The following is a 25,645-nucleotide window of genomic DNA, read 5'->3' as shown; positions in this document are numbered from 1 at the left end:
TAGGATCACATCATCTTTTATATCTACCTTCTTGCCCATTCTTTAATGCACTAAATAATCTTAAATGTGTCTCTCAGCCCAGACTTTCACACTTCTGACTTTTTATGTCCAACTTCTTACACAATGCCTCTCCATTTTATTTTACCAGTACCTAACCTATTTATCTCACAGTGGTCATCATTTTACCCAGACACTCAAGTTAACAGTCAAGAATTAATCTGGCTTCCTCATTTTTTTAAACTACATACTGAACTAACCATTTCTTAGTTTGACTTCCGAAATACATCTTAATTCCACTACTTGCTTCTATCTCCACTGCCAGAACATCACTGAAAGCCTAATTAACTTTCACCAGGACTCCTGAAATAGCCTTCTTCTATGTGATCCCCTTAGATCCACCCCAATCCTCCTATAATCTCTTCTTTACCAAATGTCTCCACTCAGACTTTTAAACATCCATCAGACCATGCCCTTTTTTTTGGCTTGAAAGTTTCCATTGGTTTACCATTAGAAAAAAATTCAAAGCCCGTTTCAATGTCTACCATGCTCTGTTCAATCTCTCTCAACCTTCACTTCATAGCATCTTCCATGGTTCACTCTAAGCTTCAGTCATACCCAAACTTTCCAAATACTCCCAAATTCTTTCCTACCTCAGACCTTTTGCTGCTCCCTGCGCCTAGAGTTATACAAGCTCTTGTCCAGTGTTATAGCACCTACTTATTTCCTCTATAGTGCCTATAATTTTCAGAACTTAATTCACATGAAGCTTAATTCATATGAAGCTAACATTTATTGTTCATTTTCCACATTAAAATGTAAGCTCATTGAGTGCAGGAACCTCACTAGTTCTTACTTACCACTTTATTTTTAGAGCCTAACAAATTGTTTGGTAGATGGTAGAATCAATATTTCTTGAACGAATGAACATTTGTTGTAAGGCAATGGATCATACTGTGGATGGTTAAGGAAAACATTTTCAAAATGATTAATCACTTTCCAGCTTAAATTTCTCTTTTTTAAAAAGTTAAAATTAAATAAATGCCAAACTTGTTACAATTATTTATATTTATTTTTGCTCTCAGGATATTTGGCATTTTACTTTTAAAGGATCATTTTTATTTTTTATTTTTTTGCTGTACGCGGGCCTCTCACTGTTGTAGCCTCTCCCGTTGCGGAGCACAGGCTCCGGACGCGCAGGCCCAGCGGCCATGGCGCCCGGGCCCAGCCTCTCCGCGTCACGTGGGATCCTCCCGGACCGGGGCACGAACCCGTGTCCCCTGAACCAGCAGGCGGACTCTCAACCACTGCGCCACCAGGGAAGCCCGGGATCATTTTTATTAATATGCTATCCTGTCAGTCATCCATTTATTGGATCTTCAGTAACACTGTGGTCAACAGCACTTACAAATGAGTACAGAGTATAAAAAGATGCATCATATACTAGGTTGAAAATTCAATAAGTACTGTGTATTACATTGCTCTTTCTCTAAAAGCAATTAGGTGCTTTATAATATTTGCTTAAAGCCTAATGAGTATCAATGCTTCTTTTCACTTTTTATGACTTCTTAAACATGAATTTGAGCACAGGGCTTCTGTGTTAAACAAATGAATAAAACAAATTATTGAAACTTCAGGGAAAACTCACTCAAAATGCAAATTTAAAGACAGATACATGTGAGTGTAAAATGTATGTGTCTACATATATTGCACACATACATATATATGAAGAAATAAGATTCAGGATTTCCAAGGCAGGTAAAATAGATACATTTTCAGGTCCTTTCAAACCTTGAAACACAGCCTTTGATGAATTGTATCTATTGTCTAAGAGTGACCAGAAATCACTGAGATCAAGTGAACAATTTCACTTGTTTGATTCAATTGATTCTGTTTTAAAAACAGATTGAAATTCAACAAATTCACTCAACTGTTCGGATGCCTGCTGCGTACCAGGCTGGGTGCCAGGTAATAATGATTCCAAGATGAAGGAAGCATATGCCCTGCCCTGGGACATTTCATAATCATGTAAATGAGACTGCCACGGCAAGCAAAATAGGCACTGTATCTATAATATGAGAAAATTTAAGGTTCAGACATAATAGATGAAAAGACGTCTGTGTAGATTTAATTTGTGTGGTAAGGAAATGTTATCAGAGAGGTTTACTTCATGCAGCACAAGTACTACTCTAATTCTAATCACTGGGGTATTTCACCTCTCAATTCAGTTAATGAAATGCTCTGCTTTACATTCTTACCTATTGGTCTAGCTTTTATTTTTCCAAGGATCTGAGGATATGACCATCAGTCCCTTGTTCCTCCAGGTCTGTTCAGTGTCACCTCACACTCAGTCTAATTTGTGAATAAAGCTCAGTGGTGTCCTAGAAACCCCCCTTTCACCAGTGATGGATAGGTTAATCTCGCTGTGCCAAAATCTATATCCAGTACCCTGGAAAGCTGAGTATAAGCAAAGCTGCAGTCTTTTGCTTTAATCCCCTCCTGAATTATTTTGGTCCATGTGACAGCACTTCTGTGAAGAGGGAGTTTCCTCTTCCCTCTACAGTTTCTTCTTTGGGACTAGAGATCTCCTTTATGAGGCATCCATTTGCTTATGTCTAGATAGACTTTCTCTTTCCAGCTCTCTCCTTCATGACAACCTTATTCCCAGAACTGTCAGCATTTGCTTTATTCCTAAAATTATGGAATCATTCCAAAATAAAACAGCATTTCCAACTTAACCTAAGCATCTCTATTTCTAGAAAGATCTGTTTAACACTCCATAATATCATATTGTTTCCATTAGAATGTCATATAATTTACTGGACCCATTTAAATATTAAGTACAAGGTCACCACACATTGTAGGACATTATTATGATGTATTGGTCATGATGCAAACAGTTGAACAGTCCTAACCCTGACTATTTTCTTGACGTTTTTCCTTTTGCTCTGATCTGCCTCTGAGTTTCCAGTATAGCCAAGCAGCTGTATATGCATGAGTAACAAGTAACAAGTAACAATCCAAAGGAACTGTTTCAATCATTATCAGGTAGGAAAAAAAAAGAGTATTATTTAATTACTAATTTAAAATTCATTCTAATAGGTAAGCTATGTTAAATAATTTATATGTTCAATGTACTTTTAGTTTATGAATAAATAATTCTTGAAAAAAAAACAAGTTGTAGACTTTGTTGTACTTAAAATGATGATTTGACTTTTGGGAAATTGTAAATCTTATAGACATAGACCTCAAATAGGTTGTGAAAAAGTTTTTTTGGATGTGTGTGTGTTTGTTTTGTTTTTTGGTTAACACCTCCTAATACTTTATGTGTTCTGAGCACTAATGATGTTTTGAAATTTGCATTAAGATGCCTTCTTGTTAGTGAGAACGTAATTAACTGAGGAATGGAAGACAGTGTAAAATAGTGGAAAGGACATCAGGTTTGTTATCATGAGGTTCTTTTGTCTTTTCTGTTTATTCAATAATTCTTAATGATTTGGAAGTTACGTATCGCTTTGAAAAGCTAATAAAAATATAGGCTCTCTCCCCATTAAAAATATATAAATATATATAGTCTGTGGCAATTATTAAACCGTTGTCTCTCAGCTTCAACCCTATTCTCTATGCACTGCTTGCTGATTGAGGAGCTGGAACTCGGACCACTGCATTTCTGCTCTGTCAAAACTGTCTCTGTTTGCCTCTGCCAATAAAGGTATCAGAGGAAGCTTGCAAGTCTGGAGGAGGAAGAGACTTGTTCCTTCCTCTCTGCCTTACATGGGCTTCCTGTCTGCTTGTACTTCCTGTGAGCATCACTGCTACATCTTCTCACCCTGGAAGCAGCAGCTATTTTTGTAGCAGCGGCTGAATGCAGTCAGCAATTCTGCCAGCAGTTGCAGAATCAGCTACATCTTGCCTTCCACCCAGGGATACATGTTTAGCCCCTCCTGAGAAGTCTGGTTTTCGGCTCCCAGAGACCCCTCCTTTAAGTTTCTGAGTTGCTGCCACTATCTCATTGTTTCCTGAGCATTTGGGCTTGTGGTTGTTTGTTTTTTATAGTTGTTACCTTCATGATAAATGCCCTAGCATCTTCTTCTCACCCTTTATACTTAGTTAACAATTCCTTAATTCTTTCCATTCAGGTAGCTGGTGTGTTTTCAGTCAAATAGGCTCTGGCTGGTATATATTTTCACAAAAACAAAAACATTTTTCTTCTATTTTCAGAAGGTTAATTTACCCTAGGTTAAGAAGTGCTTAATCAGTGGATCTCTGAATCTGTGTCTGTTCTAAAATTCAGTGGTTCTTAAGGGTATATGATTGGGGACATAATAAAGACAGGAAATGATCAATGAAAATATTAGTGAAAATATAAGAAATAATATGTGAAGATGTAAAACAATCATCAAGACCATTCTGTACCTATTTTGAACTGGAAATGGATTAAAAACAGAAGGCATTATTTATAGGGAAGTAGAAGACTAAATGGAAAGTTTTTATGTGATAGAAGTTGGGGGAGTAGTCTTGGCATATGGTCCATAGGCATAGAGTACAGATTTTGACCAGCTGAAGGCAACAGGAAGCAGATTAGTGAAAAAAAATCTTTCAGAAAGATTATAAGTGCATGTAATAGAACTGCAGAGGAAAAGTTTTTAAAATAACCAGTCACCTGTGGAGTCACTCTTGATATGCCACAGAATTTCTTATCGCAGCAACACAGTTGTTCAAATTTGGAAGCCAAAATAGGTTTCCTACAATATTCTGGCAGTAATTCCTGCACATCCATAACTGTCAGTAAATTGCATTGTCACTATTAGGAGGTGGCTATCAGCACATTGCTTTTATAACAGAGGAATTCCCATTTGTGATATCTCAATTCTTCTAATTCCTTCATTTTTTTTTCTGGCAGTAGAAAAGGGTCACCATACATGTATAGGGTTAGGGGCCAGAGGCTGCAAAAAAGTGAAAACCAAAATCTAGCCCCTTTCCTCTGAGAGCCCAATTCCAAGTAAGGAGACAGAATCAAGTTTAACAAAACTTGAATAAGCCGCATAAGAAATTAAAGGGAGAAATTAGTGCTAGAAGTAAGAGTGGTCGCTCTAATGACTGATCATTCTCATTGTCTTTCCAAATATGGTTTCAGGCCTGGGGATAAGAAGGCTCTTTGAATCATCCATCTCATTGTTGCAACTCACTGTTGTTGAAGGTAACCTGCTGCATTCAGTGGGATAAGAAAGAACAAATTTGGAAAGTCTTATTCTGCCCTTTAGTCCAGGTCATGGGGGATGGGACTGAGTGATGAAAAGCTCCATGCCACCGTCCTTAGGGCAGCACAATTCAAAGTGACTGCCACTGAATGTGTTTCTGCTCCCTTAACTATTATAAAGAGGAAAAAAATATACCAAAAAGAGAAACGTTTAGAAGGGAAAGCCAATCAGTACATATATTATTGCAAAGAAAACACTCCACTACATCCTAAGTGACAATGGAGAGGATAATAAGCTGGTTTTATTATATTAGAGACTGGTTTATTTAATTTAATTTAATTTTCCCCCACTGATTGGGGAGCAGGTGGTGTCACCACTTTTCTTACCGTACTTTGCATCCCTTCCTGTCCTCTTTAGTCAACTCTCTTGAGCCAACACCTTGGATCCATCTATAGCAAGGTCCAAGCTCTGTGGTTCAACATGGTAGTCTCTGCTCACTTGTGATTACTGAAGTTTAAGTTGGTTTAATTAAAAACATTTCTAAAGAAAATTTCAGTTTCTCCATGGCATTGGCTAAATTTTAAGTGTCCAATAGCCACATGTGTTTAGTAGCTGCATCTTAGACAAGCCAACCTCCATCATCCTAGTGTTCCAAAGAACCCTTCTATCATTTCAGAAAGTTCCCTTAGACAGTGTAGACTCTAAAGCATTAGCCTAATAAATATTCTATGAAAGTGTCTTTCTTCCATTTTTCATCCCTATTAACCTAGTGTGATAAAAAATAGTGCTTGTAACAATTTTTTTCCCTATTTGCGTGGGAGGGACAGAAGATTTATTAATGTCTCCAGCAGCATATTCAAAGCATTAGAGCTGAAGGGTTACAGTCTAGTCTGGCAGACAAGATATTTTCCAAAGCCTTGATACAGAAGATTTGGGAATCATTTTCAGGGACTTGCCTTATGAAGTAGTAGTGCCACCAAGTGTTGGGTGAAAGAGGTTAAATTTTTGAAAAATACTTGATAAAAATTCAGACTTAAAAGGATTAACAGAATTAACCATAGTGGCCACTAAGCCTATACAGAATCACATTTCAAAGGCTCATATATCATTATTCATTTATTTTCGAACATAGTAAGAGTAGATATAGTCACAAATATCCTGTGCTTAATATCCTTTTTATTCTAGATAAAAGAGAGATACAGCGTAACAATTTGGAATAGCTTGAGGGTTTTCTCCTGCACTTTGGCTCAAGTATGTTTAGATACCCTGAAATGTACAACACTGAAATTGTATGTGGCATGCATCTAAGAAAGAATTTTTTAATCAGTGGCATTGCCTATGAGCTTCTATATCTTTCTGGTTCTTTATTTCCCCAATCCCCACTACCTACCTTCTCTTCCTTCACACCTTGTAGATAACAGTCTTCCTCTGTGGAGATTTTCATGTAAATTGACTTGCATTTTATGACTGTAAAAACCGTAGAGAGAAAAATGGTGGTTTTTATCTACTGTGTTGTCTTTGTCACAGATTGAGGGAAAAAAAGCCCAGGGTTTCTCCACCTTATTTATAACTGCAGAAAAAAACAATTTTACTTGTCCTCCGTTGCCGTGGTTACAAGCTTTCCCATTTCAACAGGTCAATACACGCTTTCAGTTTACATAAGGTCGTGGGTAATTCATCTCAGCATTGCAATAATAAAAAACCTGCTCTTCTCTCCTCTTTTAAAAGAATAATCTATCAAACCCCTGAAAGTACAATTAGTTCTGATTTCCATAATTTATTATTCTCATTCTCATTCTCTTGTTTTCGGCTTTGTGCTTAGGTTCAAGTACTCCAAAATAAGTGGTTTTGGTTGTATAGCAAAAGAGTTCTGTATATTACTGGAGCTCTAAACTGGCTATTTTGCTAACAATACTCCATTTATTTTATGACGAATATATTCAACAAAGCTAGCATTTAATTGGACTTCACTTAAAAAGTATAATATAGGTCAGATGGGAGAAATTTTGGCCAAGTATTAAAACATCTGCTGATACATTGTTTTCATTGTTCACCAGCTACAGGTATGTTGTTGGTTTTTATTATGCCCAGTAAAAGAGAATAATGGAAATCATAACGTTAACTACACTGAAACTATTGTCAGGTGGAATTCAGCTTCTTTGGGAACAAATAAAAGACTTTGAGTTGAGATAATGGGGGAGAAGGAATGAGAATCCTTCTAATGAGAGGCAGAGAAAAGATTATCCATTATGTGGGAGAACCAAGGTATGAATAGATTTAAAAATCATGTATGTACATGCATGCACACAATATATACATATATGGCCTTTTCTTAGAAAGGGGATGATTTTATATTCATATTTTTTATTTGCATAAAATAGGTATCAGATGGGTAACAAAAGAGACCACTAAGGAGTACTGAGGACTTTGGTGAACTGGAAGGCCTCATTCATATAAAAATGTTCAGACTGATGTTTTTCAACTTTATAGTAGCTAAAATGGTAGTATGACCATATATCCCGTATACCTGGGACTGTCAAGTTTCATGCCTATTGTCCCTTTCAAATGCATCTGGGTTTAGACTATGGATCACATGGCCATCCTACAAATACAACATAGCAGGGGAGCCGTTTTGATCTGGGTGCCAGTTTGGAATCCCTTGTATTAAAGTCTCTCCAAAGCGTGTGATATGTGATGACAGGTTAGCCAAAATCTCATCCTAAAATGGAAGTATATTGTAAAAAATTTTGGTTAATGTAAGAAATGTGATTTTCTAATAAGGGGAAGTAGTATCAATAGCATTGCTTTGTTGGGGATTATTTTATTCAAATATTCTTATGGTTGATAGCATTTATGAATTTTTCAGTTTTTCATGATTTGCATAAGTTGGTTAAAATAGAGCTTTCCTGTACATATAGTGCTATCTTCTGAACACCCCTATCTGCTTTTTTACTCCTACTTTGTCTTCTTGGGTTAGTTCAGTAACTTTCACACTCTTTTTAGTCATTGAAGCCGCTTTTACAATTAATATTAGACAGAATCCCACTATATAAAAGCAAAGATTCTGTGAATGGAAATATAAGAAGACAGTGGAATGCAGGCCTCTGAGCTCTTGTTCTGCATCCCTTTATCTGTTCTGCTTCCCTCCACCAAGGTGACCCCAAGAAAACTCTTTAAATCTCTAGGGTTCTGAATACATAATCTCAAAGAAACTCTAGTCTAATGGGGAAAATAATGGACTTTAAAGTCAGACTTTGGATTCCCATCTCTACATTTAGAAATCGTGTGTCCGTGGATGCAGCTTAAACTCAGTAACTCCCTGGTAAACTTGAGATGTAGGGATGGTGTACAGAATTAATGATGTAAATTAAATAGTATTCATAAAGCATGTGGATGTTTTTCAAGGTTTACATTCCTGCTCTCTATACTCTCCCACCCCTACATTTGTGATTCTCACCCTACCTGTGAATCAGAATCACTGTGGATCTTCTTTTAAATAGACCTGTCAGTTTCTACTCAAAACCTACTGATTGAGGATCCTCAGTGTTTGGACCTATGGATCTGATTATAAAGCTGTACAGTTGGACACTGTTAAGAACAACTGCTCCGTATTCTTTTACTCAACTATTCTTTTCCTCTTTCCAAAAGCTATGAATTTATCAGCTCCCACTCCTTCCTTAAACCTGACTTAAGACATTTATTTGTGGATGGTAAATTGGTTAAGAGCACAGTTTTTTATAGAAGAATGTCTGTGTTCAAGTCCAGGTGTTACCAGTGATGAGCTAACTAACACTGGACACTTTACGTCTTTGGGCTCCAGTTGCCTCATTTGAAAAATGGGTTTGTGAAAAGCAGCAAACAAGCACTTAAATTAGTGACTTGAACCTAGTTAGTAGTTAAAAATATTAATTATCATCATCAGAATTACTTGGGTTTTTTTCTTTATCATTTGACACCCAACCTTGAAGTAAGTTTTTTTATTTAATTTTCTTAAAAACAAATGAAAAACCAATAAAAGCCAAACACAGCTTTTCTCTTACATTTACATAATTTTAAAATTTGGCTATCATTCTCCAGGCACTGCAGATTCAAAACTTTGGAGGCATCTTATCCTTTCCTATTTGGCTTTTATTTGCCACAAAGGATGTGCTCTAATATCTACCATTTATAGTATAGAAATATCCTGTTGACTCTGCCTGGGGTTTCAGTCTTTTTGTCTTTAATTCCACTCTTTAAGTCTCTCTCTGAATAATATCCTTAGGTACTATATTTTATAATAATTTCACTTCCTAGACCAGAGAACAGTTAATATATTTCCAGTGCCTACCAAACAAAACATAATTTCCTTAGTATGGACTTCACATATAATTCTAATAAATGATTCACAGAAGTAGACAAAGCTATGAGAATAGCAGCATTGCCATTGGTGGGCAATAAGAAATTAAACTTTTTATAAATTTGTACTGCTTGATACCTCAGGATAGCAGTAACAGTCTTCTTATGTCAGCAGTAAGTAAAACATTTGTCTCTTTGATATATAATCAGCAATGTTTTACTTTTATCTATTACTCAATCTTTGCTAACTCATAAAGTGGGTCTATTTAACACTTCTCCAGTTATCTTGTCACTAGATATACAGATGTAGATATTGTTTCTAATTCCACTTATCCTCTCCTTCCAAGCACAATGTCTGATTCATAATAATCTTTGAAAAAATTGTTTGTTAAATGAATACATGAATGAATGTAAGAACAATTTTCACTCTTTATTGAACTTAGTACATGTAATTTAACTCTGTTCTGTACATTTTTTAGGTGAGGGCACTGATGTATCATTCTATATAGCTAGTATAGGAAGTATGGCTTTGAGATGTGTTTAGTATTAATGATGCTGAGAAGATTTTCCACCTTTGTTATACTTTAACCAAATAAACTTTCTGTATACAAAGCATTCAGGGTATAAGTATAGATACAGATAAAAGTCCATACCTATCTTGATGATCTGAGGCCTAATTATAAGTAGGTTAAGTGCATCAAGAATTCTCTATATGTATATGTATTACACATAAGAAAATAGACCCATACACATACATTTGTAAGTATGTATATATGTGTATGCGTGCATGATATATGTATAAAATATTATTATTATTATTATTAAGTATATAATAGTTCTAGACTGGACCAAAGGAAAATTATTGCCTATTTTCTTCCTATGTTTAAATGCAGAATGCTTACAGATACAAACATTTTCTTGCTACAAGTATGGTTTAGAAATACACAGAGGTCTTCCCTATAAAACTGTACCTAAAACTGTACAGAAAGTTATAATTCATTGATGAAAAAATTTGAAGACAACACTAACAAGTGGAAAGATATACTGTACTTATGAATTGGAGGAATTAATATTATTAAAATGACTGTACTCCCCAAGGCAATCTACAGATTCAATGAAATCCTTATCAAAATACCAATGTCATTTTTCACACAACTAGGAAAAATAATTCTAAAATTTGTATTTACATACAAAATACCCCTAATAGCCAAAACAATCGTGAGAAATAAGAACAAAGCTAGAGGTATCCTCCTCCCTGATTCCAAACTAGACTATAAAGCTATAGTAATCAAAACAGTATGGGGGCTTCCCTGGTGGCACAGTGGTTGAGAATCTGCCTGCTAATGCAGGGGACATGGGTTCGAGCCCTGGCCTGGGAGGATCCCACATGTCACGGAGGAGCAAGCCCCGTGAGTCGCAACTACTGAGCCTGCACGTCTGGAGCCTGTGCTCCGTAACAAGAGAGGCCGTGATAGTGAGAGGCCTGTGCACCACGATGAAGAGTGGCCCTCGCTTGCCACAACTAGAGATAGCCCTCACACAGAAATGAAGACCCAACACAGCAAAAATAAATAAATTAATTAATAAACTCCTACCCCCAACATCTTTAAAAAAAACAAAAAAACAAAAAAAAACAGTATGGTACTTGCACAAAAACAGACACACAGATCAATGGAACAGAATAGGGAAATGAATCCACACTTATATGGTCAATTAATCTATGAAAAAGAAGGCAAGAATATACAACAGCAAAAAGACAGCCTCCTCCCACCCCTATGTTCATTGCAGCATTATTCATAATAACCAAGATATGGAAGCAACCTAAGTGCCCAACCATAGATGAATGGATAAAGAATATGCAATATATATATTACATATATATACTATACATGCACACACATACACATATATATAATTGTATAATATATAATGGAATATTACTCAGCCATATAAAAGAATGAAATTTTGCCATTTGATACAACATGGATGGACCTAAAGGGTATTATGCTAAATGAGGTAACTCAAAGAAAAATACCTTATAATTTCGCTTATATGTGGAATCTAAAATCAAAACAAATGAACAAATATAACAAAATAGAAACAGAGCCATAGATACAGAGAACAAACAAACTATTGCCAGAGGGGAAGGGTCACGAGGGGAGGAAAGAAAAAGGTGAAGGAGATGAAGAAGTATGAACTTCCAGTTACAAAACAAATGAGTCCCAGGCATGAAACGTACATTGCCAGAATATAGTCACAAACTATCTAATATCTTTTATGGTGACATTGCAACTAGACATATAGTGCTCATTTTGAAATGTATACAAATGTTGAATCATTATGTTGTGTAACAGGAACTAACACAGTGTTGTAGTTCAATTATACTTCAAAACCAACAAGCAGATAAGGAAAACATATACTTTTTCTTTTTCTTTTATTTTGTATCTATATGAGATGATGGATGTTCACTAAATTTACTGTAGTAATCATTTCATAATGTATGTAAGTCAAATTGTTATGCTGTATACCTTAAACTTATACAGTGCTGTCAATTATATTTCAATAAAACTGGAAGAAAAATTTTAAAAAAGAAAAGCCAAAAAACATATTTAAATAGAAGTTCAATAATGAAAAGGGAAATTGAAAATTTTAATACATATAACTCAGATTAGTATTCTAATTTAAAAATATAAGTTTAAACTTGCTAGATAATGCCTTTCCTCTACCTGAGATGTAAGGCAAAGAATTTTCATAGCAATCCACCATTTACAACTAGCTTTACTTTCTGGAAATTAAAAAAATTCTAATATGCTTTTTTCCCTTGTTTTCTTTTTGCCTTCAATCTTTTGTTTTTCCTCCAATTATGTTAACTAAATGGCTTACAAGGATCCATTGCTCAACCTTATGATGCCTTTAGTTCCGCACTTGATCCTAATGCTGATATTTAAGGGGGGGAAAATCTAGTAAGAATAAAGATCTGATGATTAAATTTCACATTTAAATTAGTTATTTTAAATATTTCACAAGCTTCATATAAAAAATACATATCAAATCATCTACTAATGTTGGATGTTAAAATTTTATTTAGGTAGTCAAAAGCCTTCAAGTAGACTTAAATGTAGCAAATCATTATACATCCAGATATCAGGTAATTTTTTCTTCTTAGGTTAATTTTGATTTAAATGTACACATAATCAAAATAGATGTTGGCCTAAACTTCTAATCAATTTTTCCTATAAAATTGCTTGATTAATCAATCCAATCCCACTGACATCACTAAGTTTCTCTTACATTTATTAAATAGAAACATGGTCTCTATCTGAGCTATCAATTCTAATATATTTATTTTTTTGTCTCATCTATAACATGTTAATTAATGTATTTTTTAAAAAATATGTATTAATATTTTCTAGAGCAGGCCTACTGCCATAACATTTCATTTTCATAAAGTGCTTCCTCTTTAATTGAACCTTGGATATTTTAAGAAATTTAAAAATACTGGATTTTGCTTATAAATTCATTAGCTATTACTAGCTTGGGAATATGATATATTACATTATTCAACTTCTGATTTAAATTCATGAATATCTATTCAACTAGTCAAGTCTCCTTTTATATATCAGAAAGATTTCATAGTTTTATCTTATTTTGTTGCACTCATTTCTTGTAATTGTTATGCTAAAATATTTTAATCTATTTATGTAGTATTATTGCAAATAAAATATTTGATCATAACGTCTCATTGGTTACTATAAATGTGTGTACATACACTCACATAACACACATGTATTAAATTTGGTGACTTTATCCTGTATATTTTATTATATTGAATTCTGTCCTTCAATCAATTTAATATTTTATTAAATAATGTGAAAAGAAACAAAATAAGATTAGTTTATTAACTGATAATGTGTAGGAAAAATCTACCTGCATTGGAAAAACTTCAGGAAATTTTTGTGTTTAAAACAACTCTCAATGGTTGGTTGATTTTCACTATGAAATGAAAATAGAGTAAGTAAAGGTACATATTAAACACAAGATCAGATAAGTAGCTGAATATTTAAAGTTTCAGGATAAATCGTGAATGTAAGTTTGAAGTATCATATTTGTATCATTCTAAATCAGATTTGTTACAATATAAACTGTAATCAAACTAAATATAGAAAACTGTTATAATCTTAAACAGTTAATTTTAAAACAGAAGACCATTTGATTAAATTATTTCCCCATCAAAGTAAATGTATATATGGAAAAATTCTAATGTAATTTTTTAAAACTTAAAGGTGATATAATTCTTACATATATGCTATGTTTAAGTGTTTTTGTTTTCAAATTGTTGGAGCATTTGACTTAAGACCTCTGCAAAGTATGACACATGCAGCTTAAATAATGCTGAACACTACTCTTTTAAGATAGTTTTCCAGAGTCCAAAACAGTTCATTCTTTCTCTGCATATTCCCCAGTGTTATATGTGCAGGTAATTTCCTACTTATACTCACCATTTCTGAAGCCACTTTCTGAACTTGATTTCAAGTACTACTAGCTGATAAAATCCTTTCATGATACACTTTGAATCAATCAATAATGATTTTAGCTAAAGATATGACATTAAGCATTAGTGACATTTAATTATCTCACTTAAAAATTTTACAGTAGATGGTTCTGGGTTGATTCAGCAACTTAGCAGTGCCAACAGGATCTAATTTCTTTTTATACTCTGCTACATTATCCTAAGTGTGTTGGCTTTCTGTCCTCCTGCTTGTGCCTCATGGTAACAAGAAAGCTCCTGCCATTCCAGATGTCTCAGTAACATTTCCAGAAGATATATTAGGAAAGAGTAGCATCAGCAAGTTTTTGTCACACACTGTTAGTTGTTTTTAAATTATTTTTTAACACTTAAAAAAATCAATTTATTTAAGCTAAAAAAGAAATCAAAGCAGCTCACCCATTTCTGGTTTTAGTTTTGTTTATAATAGTTTTGTTTATAATTAGAGAGCAAAAGACTTAGATTTCTTACGTCAAATTGATCAAACCTTAATCACATATTCAGTACCTATAACAGAAGTCAGACTCATCTCCCCTTCTGATTGCTGCCTAATTCATGGACAAATTCAGAGTTTGGTTATTAGAGAAGAGTGAATTGTCTGTTAGGTAAGTAGTCAGTTCCTGCCAACACGTGTCTCTTTTTTTAGTATTCTGGGCAGAAATTAGGCAATTCATGAAAAAAAGAGCCCTGAAAATTTTCCCAGACCTTACTATATTTGACAAAGTTAATTTGATTTTCTTTTAACTTGATAATGGTATGAGTTCTGTAAAATGGAACAAAATACAAAATAAAATTTAGAAAAAAATGCATATGCATATTTGCTTACAGAGGAAACAAAACTGTCAGTACAAAGAGGGTGGCGTAGAAGGGTTATTAGTTCAAATTTAACTAACCTAATCTCGTATCTTGCCCTACGAGATGCTCAGTACATCTTCTGAATTGATCCCGTTGGAGGACAGGAATTCTACTGTCAATAGACTTACAGCAGAGGCTGCATACTGTCTTCCAAAGCAACTGTCATAGGTTGGGTTTCCTTCAAGCAGGCTCTAGACAAGGAATTATGTGAAAGTAACTTGCAGAAAAAAACAGTAGGGAAGTAGGAAAGTGGAACCAGAAACGGAAGGAAGTTAAGGGGAGCACTTTCAAGTTGAGTCTCACAGAGGGAAGTTTTGGCTCAATCTCACTGGAGAACTCTGGATGAAAATCACAAATCAGAGTTGTCTAGAAGATATCTAGAGTTCCTAGCCCACCACTTTTCCCAGTATTTGATAGAAAATGTGCTGGCAGGGGGAGAGCACACATTCCCAGTCACTGTACTTCTATGTTCATCTAAGAAAAGTGAGATTCAAGGACAACTTTCCAATAAAGAGAGGCAGGTGCCAGCTTTTGGAAGTGGAACACACCAGAGAGGAAATATTGAGGGTATGAAAGCAGATATGGGAATAGTACTAATAGATCTGTGCAGCAACTGGAGGTCATGGAATGAGGATTACCCTTCTCTTTATTGCACTGGTCTGGGACTGAACCCACAATATCTCCAAGTATGCCTGTGCTTGTTTTCAAACTCATTCCATATTATGTCAGCATTGTACCTTGTACGCACTTCTAATATCATTAATTTACTTAATGTATCAATACCACCCTTTATAATATTTATTTATATTTATGTCCATCTCTGCTGCCAGCTTGTAAAATATCTTAGTGCAAAGATTGTGTCTTAATTATTTGGAATCTTGATTCTAGAAAAACGCAGAATACATAGTAAATCTCAGAAAACGTGTGTTGATAGAAGGTCTGATTGTGAATAAATAAATTAATAAATCAATGGCTGAAATGCAATTTTAGAAAATTTGCCTCAGATAAACCAAGATACGGCTTTACATGAAAAGCTGCCATAACTAGTCTCAAGTGTCAGTGATTTCATGACTTAATCAGCAAATACTAGTGTCTACTCAATATGAAAAATAGTCTGCTTGGTGCAACAATTTCAGATCTGTTGGGACAAAAAAGCACTAACATGTTGACATAAAATTGATTTTATCTTCGTAATGTTTTGTAGTAAAATTTTTCATAGTATTTGTTCATCTTATTTAATCACCTCTTCATCTTATTGAATTTTATTGTGTCTGTACTGTTTTATCTCCTTTTATTTACATATTTTGAATGGCTTAAATATTTATTGTGTTGTATTTAATACAAGCTGAAAATAACTTATTCAAATAATGAATCAAGGAAATCAAAAAGATTAATCAGAGAGAGAAGACTTCAGGTAAGAGATAAAGACAGAAATATACAGATTCCACTTTTCCTTCCTCTCTATATGATATTCTTAGAATAAATAAAAGGAATTAATAACCTTGACTCCCATCAGACGGTAGATAATAAACAAAAGCATTGGGCAGTAATTTAAAAGAGCTGCTATTTGAGAAATTTTAGATTTTCAGAAAGTATTCCAATTTCCTTACACATACACACATATATATATTTTTACAAAAATGTTAGTAATTAGGAAGAGTGCTTTAGTTTAACTCAAGGTCTATAGATCTTAAAGAAAGAAGAAAATATTCACAATTATTTTATATAGCTATTATAATTTTGGGATCAAAATCTGAAAATATAACCTTTATTAGTCACCACTGTGAACAATTCCACCTTACTAGTACAGGTTCAGAAAGGTTACATAAAGGTTTTGAAAATGAATTCCATCTTTACCACAAAAACTTTTTTCCCCTAGATGTATATACTATTTAATATTAAGAAATCTACTAATGCATTTTGTTATGGATATTAGTCATAAGAGAAAATAAAACATGTAACCATCTTAATACATGATTAAAAGGTATTTGGATTTTATTTCAACAGCCATTCTTTAGGTAAAGTATTTCCAACTTATCATAAAAGCTCAAAATATTGTCAATATTAAGTTTATTGATAAAAGAGACAGGGAAATCACTGGTAAAGTGAATACAAGCCCAGAGGGCCTAGTATCAATACTATTATTTAACTGTGCTGGACAATAAATTCACAAAGGCAATAATCTGAGAGGTGGAAAGGCAATAGCAAGAGTATCATCAAATCCTAAATTATTTAACTGTCGAGCTACAAAACTCAGGAGAATCAACTCAGCAACTGCTGTTAATTAATAAAGACTGCATAGGTAGCTGAATACAAAACAAATATTTCAATCAATAGCTTTCCTTTTAGATTAATAGCCAGGTGGGTAATAGAATGAAAAATATAAGTTATGTATAATAGGAATAAAATATGTTAATTTGAATAATTTTAAGAAGATATGTGATAAATCTACATACACAAAGTTTTCCCTGCACATACTTCATACTCACCAGTATAGAGGAACTTTAAAAGATAATTTGAGTAAATAGCAAATGATGACATGCCATATACATGTATTGGAAGACTCAGTTTTGTAAAGTTGGAAATTCTATCTATAGTTCTATATATTTAACACAGTTCTGAGAAACAACGTCCTTTTATGAAAAAAGGAACCATATAAATGCTATCCTAAAATTATACTACCACCCTAAATATATGAGATGAGCCATTAAATAGTTTAAAAAAATGAAGAAAAAAGGAATACATTTAACTAATCCAGTTGAAAATCATGTTTAAATCATTAACTGTAAAATATTATTGTAGTGATAAGAATAGACAGGCAAGTCAGTGGAAAATATTTTATATGCATAATAAAATATGTGAGTATATATTTGTATATTTTATAACATATATGTGTATGTTTATACACACACACATAAATTTTATACATAATTAGGTTAGTATTTTGATCTTTGGGACTAGGTACATTGATTGTGTGTTAAGACAATTAACTATTCAAAGAAAAAATATATGAAGTTATTTCCTTTGATCACAATTTCAAAATAAATTCTGGGAAGATTTCAGAATTGTCTAAAAGTGAATAAAAGCCTTAAGAAAATAATTAGTATTTATGTTAATTCTTACAATGATACCAACAGGAAACCAGAGATATTTAAACTTACAAATTTTAAAATTTCAGTTTATAAAAAATACAAGTCTCTGAAATTCAATTTGTTACTATTTAAAAAATAGCTTACTCTATTACTTAATCCAAAATTCCAAATCTAAGAATTTATAATAAGAAAATAAGCAGAGAGTTGTATAAGTATGTATGTGAAAGTATTTATTTGCAGCCTTATTAATAATGGTGGACAAATGGAGACAAATATGACAATATAAATAGGTAAGAAGAAAGCTGTATCCACTTACAGCAAATAAAATGATGTGTATATTTATTTTAATGGAAACAGCTATTTTTAAATGAAAATACAGTTATAACAACATCATCCATTTTGTTTATAAGCTGATAGGAAACTTTTGTGAAAGATATATACAAAATATCAATGGTGGTTTTCCTTGGTGGATAAAGTGATTTGTATTCATACAGTTTTTATTGACCTGCTATATTTCTTGTTTTCTACAAATAATTTTCATGACTGTTAATAGCAGAATAAAACTAATGATATGAGGAAAAAAAGTCCTGCAAAAAAGAGCTATTTATTTAAATCCTGACCTTAAATATAGACCATTCAAGGTGAGGCTTAGAGCCACCTGAGGCCATATAAAGTTGCTGGAACTTCAGATGAACTAAAAAGGGGCATTAGGTAAGGCCATCCAAGGTAGCATTGCAAAATTTAAGTGCCAACATCAATGCAGAAGTAAATTTGTAGGTTTATAAATGGTTTGCTCTGCTATCCCCATTATTTTTGCTCATCTTTTACTGTTCAACGTCACTGGCAAAGAAGAAAATTATTACTGACCACACTCTATTCATTATACAGTTTCCAATAAGTAACTACAATCCCTCAGCTTTGCTTTTTGTCATTTGTAGCATTTACCACAGTTTGCAATTTATTTATTAAAAAATTGAATGAAAAAAAAATTGAATGGATGTTAGTTGGAAAAAATGGATGAATACATGAATGAAGTCAAAATAGAGGGCAGTGGGAAGAGTGGATAAAAAGGAAATAAAGAGAGAAATTGGCGTCTGAGACAAAGAGATATGAGAAACAGTTCAAGGTAAAATGTTCATTATTGAAAGTATAAAAGAATGAACATTGGGGCACTTTTCTTCTGTAGAATCCAGTGAATTTTACGTAAAAGTGTGGCAACTTAAAGGAATTCATGAAGCTGGAAAGAAAATCAAGCAACAGTATGTACTTCAAATTACTTGGTTAAATAACAGGAGATCATGATAGAAATTGTTAGATGTATAAAAAGCTGTACTATAATTAATTGATATGTTTTTACTGATAACTATTGCCTCTGAAAGCTTAATATGTTTTTAAAAATGACCAAAGCTAAGACCAAGTATCTTCCAGAACACAAAGTAAATTTATTAGATTTACTAAGAAAGCAAAACTATTATTTCACCCTATGTTCGATGAAATATTTCTTTGTATTCCTAATTTGCTATATGATTCTTAAGAGTAGTATCACAAGTTGTTGCTGAATATAATTGAAAGACTCAGCCATTTATTAGTTGATCATGATGTTTTTCTTCTTTAATTTAGTTTATATGTTGAATTGGCTAAGATGTAAATATGTAAATCTTACCTTGAATTCCTGGGATAACTTCAACTTTGTCTTTATGCTTGATCTTTTCTTTTTTTTTTGGTTGTTACTTCCTTTTAAAATGAGCTTAATTCTTAGTCTAATGTTATAAAACTGGTAGTATAAAACCACAAATTTAATATAACATATTACTTATAGAGACTTTCCTAGAAACTACCAATCATGTGTGAAGAACTACCCATCAATCAACTACTGATGAAATAAAAAGGAGTCGTGCAATTTTCATGAAGAACATCACAATCACTAAGCCAAATTTTGGAAGTGGCACTGACTACAAAAACTAGGTGATGTTTCATCATCCTTCTGTTTTAAACAGAGAGTCAGATCCTCAAATACATAGCATATTATAAATGCCTACTAATTTTTCAATTTTGTAAAACGTAGATGTGAAATAACCTAAAAACTGGCAAGAAAAGGGTAAAAGAGATACTTATGCAACTCATACATAAGAAAATGACTACCACCAGGAAAAACCCATTCATCATATTTTTGTATGAGTTTAAACAAAGTATATTAGGTTTTATATTTTAAGAAAATAACCTTTTAATGTGAGCATCAAAGACAAATTATTTTATTTGCTTGAAAATTTAACTTTTGTCCATTTGTAAAAAAGACAAAAATCTATGAATTTGTAGACACTAATATTTGTATAATTTTATAGGCATTCAATACTTTTCACTATTAAACTGTGAATTGATTTCAATAAAAATTAATTAATGTATCAGCTCTGAAAATATATCCATTATTTGAAACATTCCTTTCCCCTAGTTCTTTCTTTTAAGTCTTAGGCCATTGCTATTGCCTTAGCTTAATTTAAAATCTGTGCTTGTTAGTCCTCTGAATATTGTACAACCAATTCCTAACCCCTTGGGTTTTTTACCATTCTCCCCCTCGACCCTGAGCCTTCTATATTATTTTCTCCAGGAATGAATACATTGGTGGAAAGGCTTTCCTTTAATTATTGACCTTGAACTGTGGGATGCATTAGTGAAAAAGAGAAAGGCTTATGCTTCTGAAATGTTGCACAGCTGTCAATTTCTTTAGCATAAACTAATGAACATTGCTGTTTAGACACCTGGGTTATAGTTCCTGCTCTGTAGCCAACTAGCTGAGTGACATTAATCCAAGCCCACATGGGACCCCTATGCCTTCATCTCTAACATTAAAGATTTGTACTAAATTACCTCTAAGATTTTCAATGGTTTTAATTATTAACTTCATTTTTTTAACTTCCTTCTTTTGTCTGCCTTGTGGATGTTGACACCTCCATTTCTGTATAAATATCCTACAGGATAATAAATAAAATTCAAATTTATAATTTTTGCTGCACAGGGAGCTATGGTAAATAGGACTGCATGTGGAGAATATTGAAATTAGTGGATAAAATAGCCTTTGTATTATTCGTGGGTTTCATTTATCAAAGCTAATTCCCTCTTGTAACATCAGGTCTTGACTGTAAAATTATTTTACTATTTAGATACGTATAATGGCTCAGTTTATGATTAGCTCCTTACCATAATAACTAAATTAGCAATACGACGACTGAGGTCTTTGTTTTTTTTTTTTTTTGCAGTACGTGGGCCCCTCACTGTTGTGGCCTCTCCCATTGCAGAGCATAGGCTCAGCGAGCCCGCTCCGCAGAATGTGGGATCTTCCCTGACCGGGGCACGAACCCGTGTCCTCTGCATCGGCAGGCAGACTCTCAACCCCTGCACCACTGCGGAAGCCCGAGGTCTTTGTTTCTGATTTAGGTATTTATGAAAAAGAAAAATATAACCTTTATCTCACCTCCTCATGTAGGCATTGACTTTGCATTTTGTGTACTTATATTTGCAATCACTACATTACATGGTAATTGTTCAATTCCTTCTTGTCTCCCTTGACTAAAATGAAATCCTTAATTGTAGGGACTATGTCTTATAAATCTTTGTTTCCTAAATGTCCAGGGGAATGCCTAGCTGAAACTGGGAGCTTAAGAAATGCTTATTGTATGGATGAATGAAAATCAACTTCGTACAAAAACTCAATTACACAACCTTAGTCTTGTTTCAAATATACATTGTGAAAATACAAGTGAATGCCAACTTGATTTATTTATGATTTGACATATTTGTGTAAATAAATGCTCTTTACTAATAAATTAAATATTAATAATGATAGCATTAATCAAAATTAGAAAACCCTTACAAAGCCCTTAGTAGATACTAGGTTAGTAGGTATTAGTTACCTGACAATATAAGACAGTTATACTCCGCATTCAATTTATTGCAATATGTTGTTTTTTTGAAGTATATGAAGAAAATCCAGCCAACACAAATATGTAATTGGAAAACAGATGACTATTTCATGGTCTTTTTCAGATTATTGTGGGTATTCTTGTTTTGATGCTACACCAAAACTTGATGGTCACTTTTTAAAGTTTAACTGAAATGTGGAATCTAAAGCCTCATCCATTAACTTTTTATTTCTTTTGTTAAATTAAAATCAGTTGTTTATCTTGCATTTTGAATTGTTTTACCCATGCATGATTTTGTACCATCACGAACTGACCATTTTGCAAATATTGGTTCACTAAGATATATAAATTTTCCAAATGTTGACATATTTTGTTACACATTATCAGAATATCTCAACAGAGAAATATTTTAAGCATGCATTGGGAAGTATCAAGCTTATATGGTCAGTACAAGTTTTCAGAAAACAATTTTTTTCTTGAAAAGTTGATTGTTATCATTGCCAACAGAAAATATCAGTTTTCCTTGAAATGACAAACTCTCTTTTCATTAATTTTTGAGAAAATATCTGCTGTGAAAATATATGAGTATGAATAACCATAGTTTGTTGCTTGTCCTTTCAAGGAAAACAGTATTCTTTGAAAAAAAGCAGCTAGTTCAGCCCACAATGCAAACAGTTGTCCAAATAATTTTCCTCCAGCCAACCATGTACATTCAGGATGCAGAAGGGCTTTAAACATACTTCCCCATTCCTTCACACAGAATGTTAGAACTATATGTACTGATGTGTAGAGATTTAATCAAATCAGTAACTTTTCTGCTGCATCAATACTTAAGTGAAACATTATTGTTATTATTGTTATTATATAAGGATTATATAATTATATATTATAAGGAGCTTTTTGGCCAACCCAATGGTATTAGTTCATCTGTAACAGTGGAAAATACAATGACTATTAGTTTAGATTTTGTTGTTCCATTTTGTTTTGTGATTAAGGTGCCAGAAGTTATACCCACCAATGTTTTTGCATGATTGGTGCAAATACCAATTCAATGAAATAGGGAAATAACACATAATATTGCTATGGAAGTGTTTTGATTTTGGACATATCTTGAGAAACTTCAGGGGTTTGAGAACTGCTCGTCAAGTGATTAATCAAAATCACATGCAGAGTAAAAATGCTGGTTAAGAATATAAACTTGGATTTAAATGCCAGCCCTATGTCTTAATAATTGTGTGAATGTGGGTAAATTTCCCTAAGATTCTGATTTGCAAATTAGATGAATGTTAAAATCTATGTGTTATGGACGTAAATCATGTATTTGGCTTCTGACTTTTATTAATAGAGATATAATTGGCGTATAACATTGCATTAGTTTCAGGTATACAACATAATGATTGGCTATCTGAAGGCTGGAGGTATCCAGGAGCATAGGGGTTTGCCTGATAGGTGGTGTGAGCCAGACTCCTTGTTGAGGAGTCTGGGATATGGGGGCACTCAGGCGTGTCTCATTCCAGGACTCCCCTCCAGCATGTCGAGACCCCAAGATCCTGGGAAATCAGGCTTCCTCTAGGAAGAGTGGTTGGTGCACCACAGAGCACCTGGGACCTGATTCTGCTTTCCTCTGGGGCAACCCTGATGCTCACCATATCCCAGCCCATTCTCTCCTTGCCCTTCTGTCAGGACCCACACTAACTCCCCTCACACACCCCAAATCACATAGTGCGCCCTTGGGACCCCCAACTGGACTCTGTTTGCTTTTCTGCGAAACCCCACACTCCACCCACCTGGATCAGGCCTTAGCTCTATTCCCCAAGATTAAAAAAACAAAAACGAAAACGAAAATGAAAACTGAAATCTTCACTTCTTTTTATGATGAAGAAATTCTCTGGTTATAGAAGTCTCTTTGGGGAGCAAAGACTCTCTTTCCATATAGTAGCTGGAAATGCTAGACTTTTGTTTTCCCACTCACTCAATCTCCTTTTCAGCTAGACCAGAGGCATCTAATTTATAATCTTCTGATCTATTCCAGATGTTGACTGCGCAGATAGTAATGTGGAAGGGAATTGGAGAGCTCATTCTGGGATAGGACCTGTGGTGCTGGTGAAACACAGGTAGAGTTCCTGGCACAGAAGGGAAGGACTTGTATGAAGATACGGGTAGCAGTTGCAAAAATACTGAAGTTGCTGATGTATAATTGTAGCTTCTAATGCTTGGCTACAACAGTTATTTCTTCATCAATGAGTTCTGCTCATGGTTTAGGCAACCATTCTTGAAATCTTAGGCCCTGAGTCTGCTCTCCAGCTTTCCCAGTAATTCAGAAAACTGCTGGGTAACCTTAAATGGTGTCTGCAGCTGTTGCTTATAGTCAAAATCCTGGGGAATAAAGCATCTCATAATGTTGTGAACTTAAATGAGATAAGCTATGTAACAAACTAGGGAAAATTCCTGATACATAAATAAATGAATAAATAAATACATGTTAGGTACCTAAAGATGGGCCCCATATTCCTTTGTTTCCCTATATATTTTTCCAATATACCACACTTCTTCTATCAAAGCCATTGGCAATGTGGGAAAAGATTGATGAATCCTTAATTCTGTTTGTATTTAGTGGCTATTACACAGAATAATTTCAAACAGTAGGCATTCATATAGTGGTACCTAGACCCTTTTAACTTAAATTATCTGGAATAGGGATAAGACTAGAGGTTAAATATTATGGTAAATAATCTTGAAAATAATTAATGGCTCAAAAGCAGGAGAATAATTCCTTGTTCACTGATGGGAACATAAGTTCTCTTTTTTTGACCATGGATATAAATAAAAGTTTAGCCATTGCTACTATAAAAACAAATAAATGCAGGATAGTATAGCAAAGGAAGGAAAATATGGCCAAAAAATGAAAAAAGATGAAAATAATGATTAAGGAAGAAAAGTGGAAAGAGCCAAAAAATGCAGAGATACTATTTCTCTGGTCTTAGTCCACCAGCCTATGTTTGAATCTTCTAGCGGTGCTGGCCATTGTCAGTGGGTATGTCTAGTTTCCTACATACAGGTGGCCCTTGAATTTTATACTTTTGACCTTCAAACAGCCTGAATGTTAAGATATTAAATATTCTCACTCAAACTGTTTTTAATATGCCGATTCAGACTATTTTGATTTATCCTTTGGGGACCTGCTCTAACAATTCATAGTTCCATTTAAGAGTTCTGCCATCTTGGAATAGTGAGATTTCTGTAAGCCCATATTTCAATATTTCATTGCAGTAATTTCTTACAGGTTTCTCTGCAGCCTAGTGTTTCTGCAAAGTTCCTCAAAGACATCCAAGGGAGACACAGAGAGAAGATGATAGAGGTTCCATTTATATCCATAGTACATATTGTCTCTCCAGTTCATGTCTGGATTGAAGAATGCATTCTACTAAAAAGTTGGAATATAGTTTTATCATATTCCCTTTATTATTTTATGAAAATCACAGAGTGATGAAACAATAAAAATTAAAAAGTGACTCACAAATTGATGTCTACTGAGAAACTTGGGAATCATTTAACCTGACAAAAACAGGGAGATTTTATTCTCAGCAAAATGATCGATAGCTTTAAACTGCTGAACAGTTTTCAGTTGCTAAGGAAATATATCATATTAAAGAATATGTTCAAATACTGGAAATGTTTTGAAAATATTTGGACATAAATTTC

This window comes from Neophocaena asiaeorientalis, unplaced genomic scaffold, assembly GCF_003031525.2.
Source record: "Neophocaena asiaeorientalis asiaeorientalis breed wild unplaced genomic scaffold, Neophocaena_asiaeorientalis_V1.1 scaffold10, whole genome shotgun sequence".
Lineage (NCBI taxonomy): Eukaryota > Metazoa > Chordata > Mammalia > Artiodactyla > Phocoenidae > Neophocaena > Neophocaena asiaeorientalis.
Note: the sequence above shows the minus strand (reverse complement) of the source record.